Source organism: Macaca fascicularis, chromosome 3, assembly GCF_037993035.2.
Source record: "Macaca fascicularis isolate 582-1 chromosome 3, T2T-MFA8v1.1".
NCBI classification, from domain to species: domain Eukaryota; kingdom Metazoa; phylum Chordata; class Mammalia; order Primates; family Cercopithecidae; genus Macaca; species Macaca fascicularis.
In genome coordinates this window covers 124332501-124350454 of record NC_088377.1, presented here as the reverse complement: position 1 = coordinate 124350454, position 17954 = coordinate 124332501, and the positions used below count along the sequence as shown (strand labels likewise).

Below are 17954 nucleotides of genomic sequence, written 5' to 3'. Positions count from 1 at the left end.
CTCCCAAAGTTGAGCACTCATCTTGAGAAATACTAGCTAGAAAAAGCTAAAGACAGAAGAATCCATCCAGTTGCAATTTATTTATAAATGTAAACAAAACAGAAAGAAAAATTGAATATATATTCTTTCAGTGTACATATATTATTTACTATCCATTAGGCTCAGTTGTGAGCTCTGAGAAATATAAATATTATGTTGTGCTTGCTACAACTTGTAGTTTAAAAAAGGAGACAGATTAATAAAGCAACAATTACAATAAGGATCTAGAACTAGAAATACCATTTGACCCAGCAATCCCATTACTGGGTATATACCCAAAGGATTATAAATCATGCTGCTATAAAGACACATTAACACATATGTTTATTGTGGCACTATTCACAATAGCAAAGACTTGGAACCAACCCAAATGTCCATCAATGATAGACTGCATTAAGAAAATGTGGCACATATACACCATGGAATACTATGTAGTCATAAGAAGGATGACTTCATGTCCTTTGTAGGGACATGGATGAAGCTGGAAACCATCATTCTCAGCAAACTATTGCAAGGACAAAAAACCAAACACCGCATGTTCTCACTCATAGGTGGGAATTGAACAATGAGAACACTTGGACACAGGAAGCAGAACATCACACACCCGGGCCTGTCGTGGGGTGGGGGGAGGGGGAGGGATAGCATTAGGAGATACACCTAATGTAAATGACGAGTTAATGGGTGCAGCACACCAACATGGTACATGTATACATTTGTAACAAACCTGCATATTGTGCACATGTGCCCTAGAACTTAAAGTATAATACACACACACAAAAAAAAAACTTGCAAAATGCTGTAAAAGAAATAAGCAGTGGATACTATGGAGGCATAAAAACAGGTACCTAATTCCAAGCATTGGAGATTTCCCCAGGGCTGATGTCACTTGAGCTGAGCTGGAGAGGTGAGAAGTCAGCCAGGTGGGCAATGAACCAGGGAGGGCTTTCCAGAATAAGGGGATAGTATATGCATAAGTAGAAACTAAAAGGCCTCGTTAAACATTACATTAAAGCTAATGTTAAGCATTAACTAGTATTCTTTGAACATTTACTTTTCACAAAGCATCTTGGTAAGCATTTTACAGGCATTTGTCTCATTTAATTCCACCATTACCATTTAAACCAGTTCTATTATTATTCCAATTGTACTGAAAGAAACTGAGGTTTGGAGAAGTAAAATAACTTACTGAAGATTTTTCAGCAGTCTGACTCTAAAGTCCCCCGCCGCCACTAGACTCTAACTGCCTCCCCAATGGTGCTTGTCCTCCACAGTGGTGCTTGTCTGTCCTCTGTAGGCAATGAAAAGCCACAAAAAACTTTTGGGTGAATCTCCTAAAAGTAAGCATAACATTTTTTAAATGTGAAAATGACTCCTTTTTTTGGTCATTTAAAAAATCCTTTGGTTCAATACCTTGATTATGTCCTTGTTAAATTTGGTTTCTATCTTGTTTAGAAAAGGAATCATGACTTAAGAAGGACCTATTGTGCATGTAAATCACAACCCCCATAATGAGGAGAGAAGTTAAAATGATGCTGTTTCCAATAAGCAGGGATGGGAAGTGTCATGTGTCACTCTGATATGCGATACAGAAACCAACATGGGTTGTCACACCATACATACAGGGTAGGATTTATCATTTATACCTACTCTCATGGAGGCAGGGTCAGATTTCTAAATCTAAGTACTTTAAATTCAGAATACTTCTCCAGCAATCTTTGCTTTTTAATTGATGGTCTTTAAAGGGCAAGATTTGCTTAGAACCATATTTAAGAGAGAAGAGTGGAACTATAGTGATCTAAAATGATCTAATTTTCTAGAAAATTACTACTTTCTCTAAGCTGTATAAACTTTAATTAAGAAGACAAGGAGGTCTATTCTCTCTCCTTACACACATATGAAATGCCAGGCTTTTGGGATACTGATAAAAGGAAGACAGTGGACTGAAAAGATTAAAATTTTTAACAAAACTCTAAATATAATTAAGATGGAATGTTTACTGCCATCTTTAAGGAGCAAAAAGTAACCAACATTTGTTGCTCCTCTGGAAAGAAAATATCTATCACTTCAAAATATGGGTAAAGTCAGCTTATAAAATAATCTGTAGAAAGAGATTAAGTCACAAGTAAGACAAAACGAAAATCAGCTCATATAAGCAAATACATTTTTCAGCTAAATATCACCAAAATAAGCATTCTGGGACACTTAATGCAATGCTTTGTGCATCTGTATCCAATAACATATTCTCAACATCTCCTAAAGGGATATTTTGGTAGCTTCCACTACATATTCTCTAGAACCTGACTTTAATGGTAGCAGATTTAGAAGAACAGATAAAAAAAAAAAATGAAGGCCACTAAGGTGAGAGCAGATATCAAATGCGAAAATATCCTCCACAATTCACAGTACAAAATCTATGGCCCCAAAAGGTTTCTCTTTCCCCTACTTTCTATTCATGTGGTTTTCTTTCACCTGCTTCCTCTCCTTGCCCTCTTTCTCCCTAAACTTTCTTTTCCCACTTGAGTTCTCCTACAAAACCAGGTCTAAAATCACTTCAGAAGGACATATTTGAAGCAAAGCAGTTTAATGTATTTTGTCCTGCAAGTAAAAGCATTTGGGTAGCCTTGGTGTCAGCATGATTTCAGCTGTCATCAAGACTGGCCCATTGAGGTTAAATGAAAATCAACTTCAATTGGAATAATTTGAAAAAGAATAGCATTTTTAACAAATTCAGATATCTTCATGTGCTCCTCCCAATCTACAAATTTTGAAAAAAGCTGGGTGGCAGCTACAGCTTCATAAGTAGCCTCCTGTGATATGTTGATGCTACCACAGCAAATTGGGAAATGAGGGGAAGGATGTGTGTTTAGCACAAATGCTTATGATTATGCACACATCACTTGTGTTGAGAATGTAGCTCGGCTATACTAACTATACTAACTGATTAACTATATTTATATATATGGGATGTGGGCTGAAAAGCACTATAAAATTTATCTGCGTGTGTATATGCAAGCAGAGAGAAATGCTGTATTCTGTGTATAAATATCAGGTAGCATAAAATAAAATACCCCTGTAGTTGTTTGTTTAGGGACACATTTGGATTGAGTGAGCATTATAACAATCATTTCTTTCAGAGCCACAAAAACATCACACTTTTTAGTTTTAATAAAGTCTAGTTTTTGGCAGTTCTTTTATCACACCTGTCATCTCCTAAGCTTTGCTTAGCCAAAGCACTCAGACTTGAATTTTTGAAATTGTCAATATAGGCCTTCTAATCTTTAAGTCTTAAATTATCTAAGCAGATTAACTACCATTATTCTATGCTTACAGGACTCCAGGGTAAAAGGCAGCAGAGAAAATACAACTTTTTTTTTTTAGGCAATTAAGTCCCTGAGGAGGCTGTGTTTGGGGCATGTATTTGGAATATGGCCCAATGTGTTTATGTAAATAAACAAATTGACATGGTGAGTACCTTAACTCCAGTATCTAGGTTTATAAGACAAAAAACAGCTCTAAGAAGCTTAATTGTCCCACTTTTAAATTATGAGTTATTCTTAGTTCATATTGACAATTCTCCAGTTTGCAAGCAATGAATGTCCTGAAGCCAAGGGAGATATCTTGAAGGAAAAAAATAAATAAAAAGCAAAAACGAAAGCTCATTTTCACAGCAGCGCCTATCTCTGTGGTGACCCGATCTCTGCTATGATCTCCTTTCTGAGATCAAAGCAGGATTAATGTGATTCTTTACTGTTTGCATTGCACATCTCAAAGTTCTGGAGACTTAAGAAATAAGTACAAATGCAGCCCTTGAACACAGAGGAAACTGAACTTGAGTGGGGTGGGTTAATAGCACGAGGGACAGCTAACAATGAAAAGTTATTTGGGATTTGGAAGGCAATACAGAATTTAGAGTACTTTGTAAGCACTGTTGCTTTCTCTTTTCTCATTTTCTGGGGCAGACTTTCGGTTGGTTGATGAGGCCAGCACTGAATGCCATCTTATTAATAGTCTCCATAATGACCTTTTAGCTCATTTGGAATGTTTTGCAGCTGCTAGTATGCATGAAAAGGGAAGGGAACCCTGCTGCATGTTTTCACAAGAAAGCACTTTCACATTGCTACAACCAGGCATTTATAAGCAGGATTTAAAAGAGGGGGAAATCTTTTAAAATATCAAAATGTTGAGCTTTTGTGTTTCCACTGCATGTTACATTCCTGGATACTGGAACCCCTAAAGGGTGAGTGTTTCTGCAGCCTTTCAGAATTGCTTGCTCTTTTGTTGAAGAAAAGGCAAGTCCCATATTCCTGGGATCTCAGAAGGTGAAAAGAAAATCGTTTTTATTTTTAATGCTTAGTATACACACTACTTGGGAAGGGAGAAGCTCCCCTCCTCCAAAAACGTGACTGTGATTTTACCTGCATTACCTAGAAGAGGGCGCACCACAGTGTAGCCCAATTTGCAATTTTATTTGGACTCAGTACTCTACAGGAGAACAGGATCGCGGGGCGGGGGGTGAAGGTTTTCTCAGCCCCGAATGTGACCCCACGGTTTCCACTCTCGGCTTATACAGTTCCACCCAAAGCTCAACTTTTCCACAACTCTGCAAGCCTAGCCACACAAAGACACCCATACAACAAGAAGTCCCAACACCTGCAGCCCATTCAACCAGCTGAGCCCTGCTTTTTCACAGAGTACGGAATTTCTTGGACAACTTCCTCGTGTTCACTCTTCCAAGTTCTTTTAGGTTAGCACTCGCCCTGTCTTTTCTCTCACCATTTCCTCCCCCTTCCTCTCCTGCCCTGCCTGGAGGCCACACTCTAAACCTGTCCTCGTACTCCTGGCCAAAGCCCAAGAGGTGACCTGAGATGAAGGTAGTGCAGGGTAGACCAGGGAGAGAGGTCTCTACACTACCTCACGCCGGGGTACCGGGGGTCCTTGCTGCGTAACCCCTGCCTTGGCACCCAAGGAGGTTCCACCTACTTTTTCCTAACGTCCCTTATACCAGTCCCGCGTGGAGCCGGAGGATGCGGGGAGCTTAGAGTCAGGCTCTTTCTAGGGAGTTGGGAAGGGGGTCCCACGTGCTGGAGCGCCTGCAGCTGCGACCCAGCACCTACGCCTTCGCCTCAGCGGTCCTGGTGGCGCCGGACTCCCACCGCCCACCCCAAGTTCCTACCTGAAGGGGAAATTCACCCGACGAACCTTGTGAGTTGCCTCAACTGGAGAAGGAGCTGGATAGTGAAGCTTCTGGTCCAGAACAGAATTCCCAGGGCCAAGGATAAAGGAGAGAGAATCTCAGTACCTACATACTCTGTGCTCGCCTCCTAACTGTTTTCACCACAACAAACAAGCAAAGTGGACTTTCTTGGACCGTTTCCTTGCATTATTTAGCTTCATCTGATGGTGTCAACTGTTTTCTCATTATTATGCTGAATTTCTTAACAAGGAAATTTTCAGCTGAACTACGATTGTTCGGAATCCATAATGAGGATTGTTCGGAATCTGTAGCTAGGAATTGTGGCTTCCTGGAAGAAGTCGCCTGAACATTCTATTGGAAAAGTTCGGAACATCAATAACAACTCACCCTCTGCCTTTCTCTTTCTAATTTTATACTATTATTGTCTGTGCAGCCCTGGTGTGCCCAGCGGTGTCCTATCACGGGGAAACAGTCACATAGCTAAAATCATAGTAGGGAGGGACCCATGCTTTATTTTAAAAATGTAAAGTTTTAAAATGTCGGATTTTTTTAAAAGCTTAAACTACTATCTGAAATCTCGAATACAATTAGTCCTTGCGTCTTAAAGGCCTTTATATCACTGAAAATTTCCTAACAGCCTGTATAACTTTGAAACAAAACGTTAGTGTTATAATTCAATAACAGTTATTTAATTATTAAAACACAGTGAGGGCCCCATAAGTTTTATAGCTTCTGTCAAGACATTGCTAATGTGTGTGTATATATGAGTGTGTGTGTTTGTGTATGTATATATAGATGTGTGGGTGTGTGTCAAGGGAGAAGCAAACCCAGATTTTAGGGTTGGATCTTTGTTAATATGTAATATCTATGAGGTTTCCAAGTCCAGAAATCAACTCACCAGTTCTGTACCGGATTCTGTATGGAGATCAAATTTGAGATTTCTAAAGTTAAGAATTCAGGCCTTTGAAATGGATTAGATTATATATACCTGAGCTTATTTTAAAAAGAAAGAGAGGGAGGGAGAGAGTGAGACAGGGAGAGAAAAGAGAGACAGAGAGACAGACAGAATATACATATATATATAGAGAGAGAGAGAGAGAGTGTGTGTGTGTGCGTGTGTGTGTGTGTGTGTGTGTGTTATCGGTTGTATTTTTTCAGATCTCATTTTTAAATGTCCTGTTTTGGATGTGATCGCTTGAGTTCAATACATGATCTTTTACAACTTACAAAGAATCTAAGTTTTAAGGAAGGGAAGCACAGGCTTCAGCCTCTATTTCATATTTTTAGAGTCACAGCATACTAACTCTTTTGTATTTCCTAACTTAGGAACAAAACTTATAAGGTAAATTTGGAAAATTAACTTAAAAGAGACACATAATAGAGGATAATTTTTATCTATATCTATCTGTATATCTGTATATCTTTATAGAGATGATTTTTAAATTAGTTAAGATGTACAGGGTAATTAAATTATATGGTATCCTGAAATACATAACATGGGAGGAGGGCCTTAAAAATTATCCCGTCTAGCAATACTTGTATATACACAACTAGTAAGAAGTCCATAACTATCAATAGCCAGCAGTGCTTGCAAATTATATTGAATTGAAACGCTACTGAAAGAGTTTATCTTTCATTGTAGTTTGGAATTGTGTGAAGGTATGTTATGTACATGATCTATGTATATATAATTCTTATACTTTATATATATTTAGACATGCACTTCTTTTTAAATGTTTATGTGGTTAGTCACTTTAAGAGCATCAAAATAAATTGTGCGTTGGCTTACACTATCTCCCAGATATTCACAAACACTGATGAACAAAAATCTTTATATCGGAAATGAAGAGCTACCCATTTAAAGAAAAGAATAGAAAGGGGAACTCGATTTATTCTCATTTGTTTATCGCTAGATTCCCCCCCACCCCCCTGCAAATTCATTTGAATAGCTTTCAAGCCGGAAAATGGAAATGTGGCTCCTGCCCTCTATTTCAGCGGCAGCAGCAGCGTCCTGGCAACAGCGCAATTTTCTATCATCAAGGATAAATGGCATCGAACAGAACATTCTGATAAAAAAAAAAAAAAAAAGGAAGAAAAAGAAAGAAAGAAAGAAAAAAAGCTTCAGCCCAAGGAGCCCATGATTGCTGGCCTTCCTGTCTGTCATCCCTTTACAAAATCCTCTCCGCAAACCTGAGCGGCATGCTGTCAGAGCTAATAACGTCTTCTGAAGGGGCTGGGGGGCGGGGGGAGCACAGTCTTCCCTGCACAATGTTCCCATTTATTAAATCGAGTGCTTATTTTAAAATTGCAAATATCTTTGTTTGGTTCACTGAAAATTAAAACCAAGATGTAGGAAGTTACATGATGCGACAATTATTCGTGTCATATCAGAGAATCAAACCCTTATCTCTCCCTTCTCCTGGTTAAGGTTGGATGAGGGGGAAGGGGGAGTTTGGGGGTATCCGGGACAGGAGGTTTCTGGTGGAAAAATACAAATCGGTTCGCCCTGCAGGTAAGCTGAGAGTAATTGAAAGCCGGAGCAGCGATGCCTGTTTCTACCAGGAAGAAAGAGCTAACTGCGATTCCAGGGGCGCGTGTGGGCGCGGTCCTCGCCGCGATGCCGAGCGCGGGTCAGGCTCAACTGCAAACCTTGCCACCGAGCTTTCCCGCGGGGGACTTCGAACATAACGGTGTCTATTTCTCGCCTACTGAAATCTCTTTCCAGAAAAGGACATTCTCCTGCTCTGAGGAGATGGATCCCTGAGGTCCCCATGCCCGCACAGGGGGTCCTGGAGGAGTTGAGAGGACACTCCTGGAGCCCTTCCCTGCGTAGTACGCTTCTTCCCGAGGTGGGGGCTGAGAATCAAAGAGCAGCGCCCCCCACACTGGGATTGGGGGTGGTCGAGGGGCTACAGATGCCCGCATTGGGCTTCTTAGCGGCCTAGGCTGATGCCTGGAGATGGGGGGGATTGGGTTTGGCCGACGACTAGCTCTAATGCCCGTGGAGTTCCTGGGACACCGAAGTTCAGCACTTCAGCATGAAACCGAAACGGCCAGGGAGGGGCGGGGCGGGCCGAGGTCCAGGCAGCGGCGGTGCTGAAGCTCTCTTCCCACCCAGGATCGATCAATCGGTAGGGAATTTTTTAACTTTGGGAGGGAGAGATGAGGAAGGGGACCTAAAACGAGGGGAAAATTCGAATTTAATATCCTTTATAGGAGGTCCAAAGAAAAAAAAAAATGATGGTGAGGAAGGCAGAGGGCCCTAAATGGACCCTAAGATGAAGTAGGGTCGGGGACTGGGAGGTGGGGCTGGGGGAGACGGGTAAGCAGCTTGCTTTGGTGAGGAGCTCCCGCGCTGAGAACGGTGGGAGGAGGGAATGATGGGGAAACCTTTGTTTAATGAGGAAACCTAATTATTGCGCATCTGGAAGTCTTAGTCCCTACTACCAGACGAAGGCGGGTACCTGAGGGATGCAGTGCGCATGCCTGGGCCGTCGGATTTGCTTGATAAGGCGCGCACGTGAGCTAACTCCGGCGCAGCCCAGACTGTGCCGCTGCCGCCAATGGAATTTCTCTCCTACTGTGCCTCTAGGTCACATTGACATCTCGGTTTCCGCACAATAGGCCTTTAAAACCCACTTTAAAAATAAAAAAGAGTGTTTTAGTATTGATTCTTGCCTAGACACTGAAGATTTCTGTAGGAAATTGACACGGTTTAGAACTACAAATACATTACTACAAGCAAGGGTTAAAGTATTCGGAATTTAAGAAAAAGTTAGAAGGCGGGAGAGAGGGGGCTGTTTAAAGAGCCCTGGCAGGAAGTCAAGGAATCCTGGGACTGCTGCCTTCGGAGCCCTGTGGCTTGGGCCAAAGCTGAAGCTCTCTGAGCCTTACCTGTCACATGAAAATCACACCTACTTCATTAACCAAATGAGCCTCAAAAGCAGAAACATTACCTGTGCAGGCCTGGCTTGAGAAAACAACCCATACTGAGAAAGCAACCCAAACCTGCTCTTTCTCCACCTCATCCCCAGTCACACATGGTGGCCAGGGAGATGGAAACTAGAACACCTGTGTTCCATCCCTCTCCCTTTCCCAGACGCCAAAGTGTCTTTGGGGTGAGGGCCATGTGTTAGCTCCCTCCTCTGTGAAATGTTGCTAATTTTAGAAAGACAGAAAAGAGAAAGGTAGAGAAGTGGCATGAATCACCACCATGGCTAAGCCTCTTGTCTCCACCCAAGCTCTGAGGCTGGAAAGATGAGATTGATTCTCTGGTGCTAAAGAAAGGGTGGGCCAGCTGGGAACTATTACCCATTCTGCCCCTTCTGCACACCAAGGCTGCTCCCTGTCCTTGCTGCAGCACCATTCTGACCATTACCAACCAACCACCTTATATTCTTCTCACTATATATTCCCGCCAGAATTGCTGTCTACACATGGGCCTCCAGCGTCCGTAAGAGTGCTCATACTCTGTGACAAGAAAACCATTTGTTCTCACTGAAATAAAACATGTGGGGATTGTCATTTGCAGTTCCTATCCCCTTTTGTGTAATTCACAAGTCTCTGATGTAAGATTAGGCTTCGAATACATTTGGTCAAGTACATACATTTTAGTACTCAGCTTAAACAATGTCATGCTTAAAAGCACCTCAGCAATGCCTCTGTTTGTCTCTAGGTCTTTGTCACCCTCCAGGCCCATGATTATAACATGGCTTTTTGTTTCTTTTTTGAGAATGTGAACCAGAGCCCCACCCCAGTCCTCTAAAATGCAAGACACTAAAAAGTGACCTCAAGGCATTACCTGTTCATCTAAAATCAATATTATTTGACCAATGAGTATTACATCACATATCATGTAAGCATATAGCTTCCAATAGCCATGTCTATTTTCAAAGAAGGAGATACCTACTGAACCTTCAGAAAAGCCAGCTGGTAGTTTCTGTATAGAATGACAAACTTCCTCACAATAGTGTTTTGGGATTGTCTTTGAAAAAGGTAAGCTTTCTCTAAACTGGCCCAATAAAATCAAAAGAGTGTTGGCTTCAATCTTATAAGGCTGCAAAATGAGATAGCCATGTTGTCTAAAATAGTTCTTGAACACTTTGGATTTTAGAACACTTTTTCTTAGACTTCTCTTTGTGCTTTAAGGAATAGGATAATAATGGTATGTTTGAAAGGAAATCATTAGCCAATCAATAATTGTCACAGTCCTCAATTAAAGCAAAATTATCCTTCCTTGTTCTATAAGTGGCTGGAATAAATGAAGAAATTTTTCTTCTTGAGCATTTTAGTTAAAATTGAATGAACGTAAGTCTCAAATTCATGTCCTGGTCTTTTTCTAAGGTTTTCAGATCATCCATAAGGCTAACTTTGATGACAACTCACTGTCATCTCTGAAGAAGAAAAGATTAGCAGGCTGGGGGTTCTAGAGAGGGACACTGCAGTGTGGGCTCTGGACAGTGACCAGGAACCCATCACTGGCCACAACTTCAGGCTCTGGAGCTGCTGTTCTAAGGCAGCTTCAGCTCCCACCTAGACTGCCCTGCAAAGTCTCTTTGTCTCACATTTGTGCTGACCTCCCATTGGCTCCTTCTCATTCTCCACTGTCATGGCTGGCCGTTAGCACCCTATGCCAGTAAGGCTAGTTGACTAAAAAACCATATATATATATATACACACACACACACATACACATACACATACACACACATTCACACACTGAGCTGGGAGCATTTCCTTTCTACGTAGCAAGCCCCTCTGATTTAAGATTGGTCAAATTAATAGGAAACAGCAAAGGAGGTTAAAGAGGGAAATTATTGAGGACAATGACTGCAGACATGCAGTCTACTGTGCAGGCTGCCTTTTCCTGAGGATTCAGAGCTGTGCCCACAAATCGGATGAGCGGAACAATCCCCTACCCCACCCGCCATGTTTGGGCTTATTAGGATTGAAGGTAGCTTGGGGGGATTCCCTTTCCTCTAGCATGGGTCAGCCAGGAGGCAAGAAGGAGACTAGGAGGCTGGGGACCCTCATCAGTCCCATGAGCCTCCAGGAGGTATCTTTTCCATCTGCCCCTACCTGCTCCCCTGCTCCTTTGCTCCCCTGCTCCCCCACTGAGTCCCGCGTGCCTAGCCCCCACACCCCCGCCCTGCGGGAGTTATTTTAAGGACACTAAAGGTGCTCCAGGAAGCTTTTCTCTCTTCTCTCTCTCTCTCTCTCTCTCTCTCTCTCTCTCTCTCTCTCTCTCTCTCTCTCTCTTTCTTTTTCTCTCTTCCTCTCCCACTCTCTCCCTCTCTCTCGACCTGGGAGCTAACTCAAACCTGTGCACCGGAGGGCAGCTGACAGCTGAGCGTGGCAGGGGCGGGGTTGGGGGTGGGGAGGTGGCGGTTGTTCCAAGCGCAGGATTCTGGAGTCCACCGGCGCTTGGGCAGGTAGCAAGCAGAGCTAGCTGCACGTTGCCCCGGCTGGCGTTTTCAAACAACTTGAATTACAGGCTACATCTTGAATATGAATTAGCCTTCCGCACTGGTGTGACTTCGCTTTGAAACTCAACTTGTCAAGTATGGTTTTAATTAAACATCTTCCGGCCTCGAAAGATTACATGTTTTGTAAAATATATTCTAGCATGAAATTTACTTCCACGATCTGAAATTAGGTTTTTTGTAAATGTTTTCATAAAAAAGAAATAGGAGGTGTGTGTGTGTGTGTGTGTGTGTGTGTGTGTGTGTGTGTGAGAGAGAGAGAGAGAGAGAGAGAGAGAGAGAGAGAGAGAAAGGGGGGAATGAAGTAGTTTATATTCATTGCCTTCCTTTAAAACGTCCTACTAGCCGGCCCTGGAGCCTGACAGGTCCCAGGTCCCAGGTCTCAGCCAGCCGCGGCCGGGGCAGGGCCAACACCGCGCGTCCAGGTCAAGCAAGTAACTCAAACCTGCCCAGGCAAGCGCGGCCCACGCTGCTTTTGCAGTTGGGGACAATTGAGTGGACACACAAATTAATCCCGCACTGATTTGTTTCGGATCCATCTGCAGGACGCTTGATGCCTCTCCCTTGGCTGCTGCAGCAGACACCTGCCTCCCTCCCCATCCCAGACTGCTCTGCTTGTCCCATGAAAGCAGAGAAAAGAAACCGTAGGGTGCAGAACAGACCTCAGTAGTATTCACCGTGAAACGTAAAGTTCTCCTTTAAGAATTCCTGCCTAATATTGAGAACAACAGCAATGTCAATTGATAGCCGTTCTAACAGACAGTCCGAACTGCTCTAAACCAATCCAAAAGCTTGCCTTGATGGAGAAGGGGCCTCTGGGGCCTCTCTATCACCTGCCTGGGGCCCTCTATTTCCCAAGTAGCCCTCAAAGAAAAAAGACCCTATGCTCCTGCGTAGGGGTAGGAAAAGTGCCTGCCAGGATGGGTCTTTCTATTCAATACAGAATTAAGAGTTGGGTCCCTGTGGAATTTTCTTCCTAACTAATCTCTGAGGAACCAGCCAATTCTGACGGGATTTGCTGGATTCGAGTAAAACTTGGCGCACATGGGGTGGGGTGTGATGGGGGGCAGGAGGGAGGGGGGCGCATCTCCTTTCTTCGAGATAATTGGGATCCAGCAAAGAAGGAGGGGTGGAGCGGTAGGGAGAGTTATTTACCGTCCTCGACTGAAATAGGCAAAACCAATAACGCACCTCGCTTTTTGCCCTGTTTACTCCATCCCCATTCAGTGATTGGCAAAGCAGGCCCTGAAGGCAAAGGCAATAATTGTTCCGCGCTCTCCTTACTAGGGAAATGTGTAGGCATTTGAAGTGTACTAAAAATAAACGAAGGAGCGAGAAAATGAAAAGGGGACAGAGTGACAATTTGCGGCAATTAAAGCGTCTGCGCGCTGTTGCCTGAGGAACAGGAACCCACAGCGGTTTTTGTTTTCCTAGGCTTGATGAAGTGACTAACTCGTTAGAGAATTTGCGTCCCAGGTTGTGTGTGTGTGCGCGTGCCCCTGTGCATTCAGCAACCCAGGAGCCCACAGAAATGGCCGGATCCATGGGGGAAGACGGAGCCTAGAACCCTAAAAAGCCCTTTAGCCTCGAGAAAGACCCCGGTCAGCTCTCTATCCTAACTGCTAAGCCCCTCTCAAGTGAGAGCCTCTCAGCACTGAGTTGCCACGTCTCGCAGGAACTTTGGAGCAAGTTTTCAGCTCCAAGGTGTCTAACCTTTAAAAGGAAAAGCATAATAATACTTTTATTTCACGACCACGCGAAACGCAAAGGATGTGGAGTGGGGAGGGGAGGAAAAAAAGGGGCGGCCAGCCAAATCAAAGCTTGGGAGACACTTTGACAGTGCGCTTGAAATAATGCTCTTAATTTTTGGAAGGTTTGCAAGGGGGTGGGGGGTACGTGGGAGAACCACGACTTTCTCCTGTCTGTCACTCAAGCGGCCAGAGAGGGCTCCAACCTCCAGCTCCCGCGGCAACACACAGCGGGAAATTGCTTCAAGATACAGTAGGGCTCTATTCTTTCTCTACCCCCTACCCCCCGCCTTTCCCGAGCAGTGAACTTCACAGAGAGGGTAGTAAGGGAGGGTAATCCTGGGTGTCAAAAATCTGTGCATAGCCTGAGCTCAGAGAGTTAACCCCAGGCCCCAGACCCAGCCTAGCCGCCAAACTGGCACCCCGGGCTGCTCAGCCCCCGCATCCCCATATCCATCTCCCCAGTCGGGGATGGTGAGGTTTGGGGGAGGGGAGTGACACTACCATGCATTCACTACCTAAGTCCTGCCCAGGCTGCCTTCAATGAAAGCTGGCAAATCCGGCGAGTCTCGCAGAAATTTTCTTCAACCCTAATTCAATTTTAAAGCGGATTTTTACTATTAAAAACGCTGACGAGTAACACATTGAATTAATCTGACTGTACGGTTTTAATTACAGTGAGGGTTTCTCTACAAATCTGTACAAGACAGTGGCTGGCTCTCGGAGAATCTCTGCCTCCTGAATTCCATTATCGGGCCCCTGGTTCCCTGCAGACGGCAGCGTGTGGGAGCCAGCTGTGGTGCCAGCGTTCAGTCGCCCTCTGCTTCTGCAGGGCCTCCCGGCTCCTGTCCCTCGTCCCTTCCTTCATCCCAGCTCCATGGAGAGCCCAGGACTCCTGCCTGTCTCTTTGAGACTGCTGAACTGATATCCTGAAACGCTACCCTTGCTTTTTAAACTCTTGGGCCCCAGACTTTTGAGCCCCCTGAGCATCGTTCTTAAAGTGGCTCGTTTTGTCTGGGGAGGGTGACCTCTTGTGTAGTGTTTTTTTAAGGGTTCTCCTGCTTCGACTTAGCAGCTGTTAGAGTGGGCAGCGTGATGCCCACGCTGTTTAAGGGGAAAGTAGGTTAGGAAATGGGGAGGAAAAAGGAGAAAGGTGTAGAAGACTAGTGGATGAAGAGCTTGGTTTGGGGGGTCTAGGACCCCCACCTCCAGTCCTACCTCCACCCCCATCTCCACCTCCTGACCCTAGAGGAAATATACATGGTGTAGATCTGCAGGTAACAGGACTGCTTTTATCAGCTCTCATTTTGTTCATTTGTTGTGCAATTAGCATTGTGGGGCAATGGTACCTAGCAAATAGGACCAGGAAGAAAACTTAAACACAAAAGGAAGCCGACTCATACTCATACTCTTTTGTCCACTCTGTTATATTCTTTTTCTAACTCTCTATGTCCCCTGCTTTTGTCCCATTCTCTCCTTCCCTCCTCACAAAGTATGTGCGAGTAAAGAGCGAATCCAAATATGGACCAGCAAAATGGACACAACTTCTCAATGTGTAAAGAACTGAAGGCTTTGAGCTCTGTGGGGGAAGGGCCCCACTCAACAGAGTGAAAGGGATGAGGAGCGTTTTTGTTCTCTGTACAAAATTTGTAAAACCTACCAGAAAAAAAAAAATAATTATTATTATTCCATTCCCAGGGTAGTGGGAAAGGGACTTTCTTTCTCCTAGTTGTGTGTGTGTGTGTGTGTGTGTGTGTGTGTGTGTGTGTGTGTGTTTTCAAGGGGTCTCTTTTCTGAACAAAAAAAAAAAAAAGAGAAGAGAGAGAGAGAGAGAGAGAATGAATGGGCACAGTTGGGAGAATGGGATGTGAAAAAACAAAAACAAACAACCTTAGCTTCTTCTAAGGGCATTCAAATCTGTTGCCCTCTAAAAAAAGTTTTGCTAAAAGACTAATAAATTACCTTTCCATTTATTGGGATGTTCCCAAATAAAGGAGATAAGAAGTATTTATGAACAGGTATGAGTATAAAAGTCACCAGTTCATATATATCACAAGAGTAGTCAGATACAAAACAAACTCACCCTCTCTCTTTCTCATGAAAAATGGTTTTCATTTATTTTTCTGTTATAACAAGAGAACTGACATCATAGCAAGGGGATGTTTTCATCCCAGGTTTTCCTGAAGAGTTGTCCCAAGCGGGGCTCTCCTTTAATATTAGGCATTTTCTGTGACCTTGTTATTGTTACTGCTGATGAAGGGATGAAGGAATTAAACAGAAGATGCTTGGAGGCATTTAGGAAGACAGCTATATTAACTCCTTATTATGCCTAAAAATAGTCTACTGTTTCCTGTTGATACTTGTTCCCTACTACTATAGGGTTGTATTTATTCTCCAATGGTCAGGGGTCCCTGCTTTCCAAAGACTGGCTTGCTTAAAGCTGACTTCTAACACCCCTTCCCTTCTCTCTTTGCCCTGATATATTTCCCATCAGGGCGAATATGGAGAGCTCAACCTTAGCATAGCCTACAGATTGAAAAGACAGACATCAGCATTTACCTTGTTTTATTCTAAGTGTTTAAACACTGTTGAGCCCTTTTTTTCCTGGGCTTAGAGAAAGAGGAGCGTTTTTGTATTAGGAGTGGGGTCCTATGCTTGTTAAAAGAGAAAAAAAGAGAGGATTTGAGGGGAGAGAGCAGACAAGCAGGCCGACTTCTGTATACAATCCTAAAATTAGGGAAGGTAGAAACGTGCTGTTTTTCTCCTGAATCAATTCTGGGCCCAGTGCATCAGCTCCCTCTATTAAGAAAGCCTTGAGTGCTCACACACTTGGGAATGGAGTCATGGAGAAGGTAAATGATATTTAGTTTGAGGAGCTGGTTAGCTTTGTTTTCATAACTCCACTGGACTCCAGGTTTGAAAATGCCTGCAGCAGGAGCCTGTAGGTTGGGACATGCATAGTTAACATTCTCCAAATTGGATAGTCTTGAAAAACTCTGTGAAACCCCCTGTGGGAGCCAGTGTCATGTCAGAGTTTCCTAGCTGCCTATTCTTGGGACCCAGGACCAGAGAGATGAGGAAAATGTTATCCCCAAACTTAAGTAAGACTCTTTCTAAACATGGGGTAAATTGAGGCCACTTTTTAACTGGATTTGGGGGAGTCTAAGAGAGAAGGGTGTTAACATGGACAATACAGCTTATCACCACAGACAAGAACACCAAACTCAGTGTTTCCTTGTGTAGACTGATACTTTTGGCAACTCCTGAAGATGCCATCACTGGCAAGAGGCAGCTCCCATGTGCCCTAGAGCTTTCACTGCTGTGTGTGTGTTGGGGGAGGGGAGAAAGTTGTGCGGGTTTCCAGGATATCAGGCACCCTTTTTTTTTTACATACATACACAGAGTTTTACAGTATATTGAATGAGGAAAAGACTAGCAAGTTTTTTTTTCCACCAATGTCTCCCTTTGAGAAGGGGCCATGTAAATCAATACCGAGTTATTTCTTTGAATTCAAAGGCCATTTATCCAGGTCTAATTTCTTTAGAATTAAAGTGATAACTGAGCCCAACTTAGCAACCAAACCCATGCAGGTCCTGCCTGGTTTGAATGTACTTCTACAGTCCGTGAGGCTGCAAAACCACTTCGGGCACCCCAAAGCATTTCCAGGTCTACATGCGTGAGCAAACACCGGTCCAGACCAGGAACAGCAGGAGATTCTTTGACCCAAGAGCCCATTCCTCCTACAGTGGCCTCGGGCGGACCCGGGAGGTCTTGTGTTGGCAATACACAAGTATTTCTCTCTAAATAACATTGACACTCGCAATACAAATTCCAACATCTCAACACCTTGAAAAGCAAAAAGCAGCTTAGGCCTCAAATCCTGCCTAGTGAATATAACCCTCACCTATTACATGCCCTGAAAGAGCCTTGGGCCTCCTACCCTAGATAGCAGGGTTTACTTTTATTTTGAATGATAAAGACTTCGAGGGCCTTGCCCGCCCTCGTCCTCCCACCCGCAAGGGTTGGCCCGCCTTCCCCTGCGGGCGAGACAAAGAAGCAGGAGCCAGGACCCGGCTGGCGCCTAACCCGGCGCCGGGGCCTGGAGCCCCTGAGGTGTGCGCCTTCCTGCAAGGCCCCAAAGATCCCGAGTTTTTGCCCCTTCCTGAAGGGCTGGAGGTGCGGGCTGGACTAGTGCAAACGAGAGTGACTCCAACCGCCTTACTTCAGCTCATTACCGTCACCCATGAAACCAGAATGAAGGACTGGGAAGCCAATCTGCCGCGTTCAATTGGAGAGAAATGACTGTCGGAAGAAGCCCTGCGGTAAATAGCCTCTGAGCCGCGAACTCCATGCGCCGTGGCCGGTGGCAGAGGCCACACCTGGCAGCCACTCGTGGTGCGCCACCTTGGCATGTTGTGTGTGGGTCACACTATCTGTTTTCCTTTCTCCAATTTTCCATTCTCGATACTGGCAGGAAAGTCTGATAGTCAG

The 17954-nt window shown here is 44.1% G+C and overlaps 1 long non-coding RNA gene across 2 annotated transcripts in view; it reads right to left on the bottom strand.

Annotated features, from left to right (window-relative positions):
• Positions 1-17954, bottom strand: part of LOC102146274 (uncharacterized) — a 47803-nt gene that overhangs the window by 20327 nt on the left and 9522 nt on the right. The window contains exons 2-3 of one of the 2 annotated variants that reach the window (XR_012432646.1): positions 5213-5283; positions 1226-1327 (exon numbers count right to left, since the gene is read on the bottom strand). This is a non-coding gene — a long non-coding RNA (uncharacterized lncRNA). The remainder of the gene's footprint in view (positions 1-1225; positions 1328-5212; positions 5284-17954) is intronic. The other variant, XR_275608.5, reaches the window with a different exon arrangement.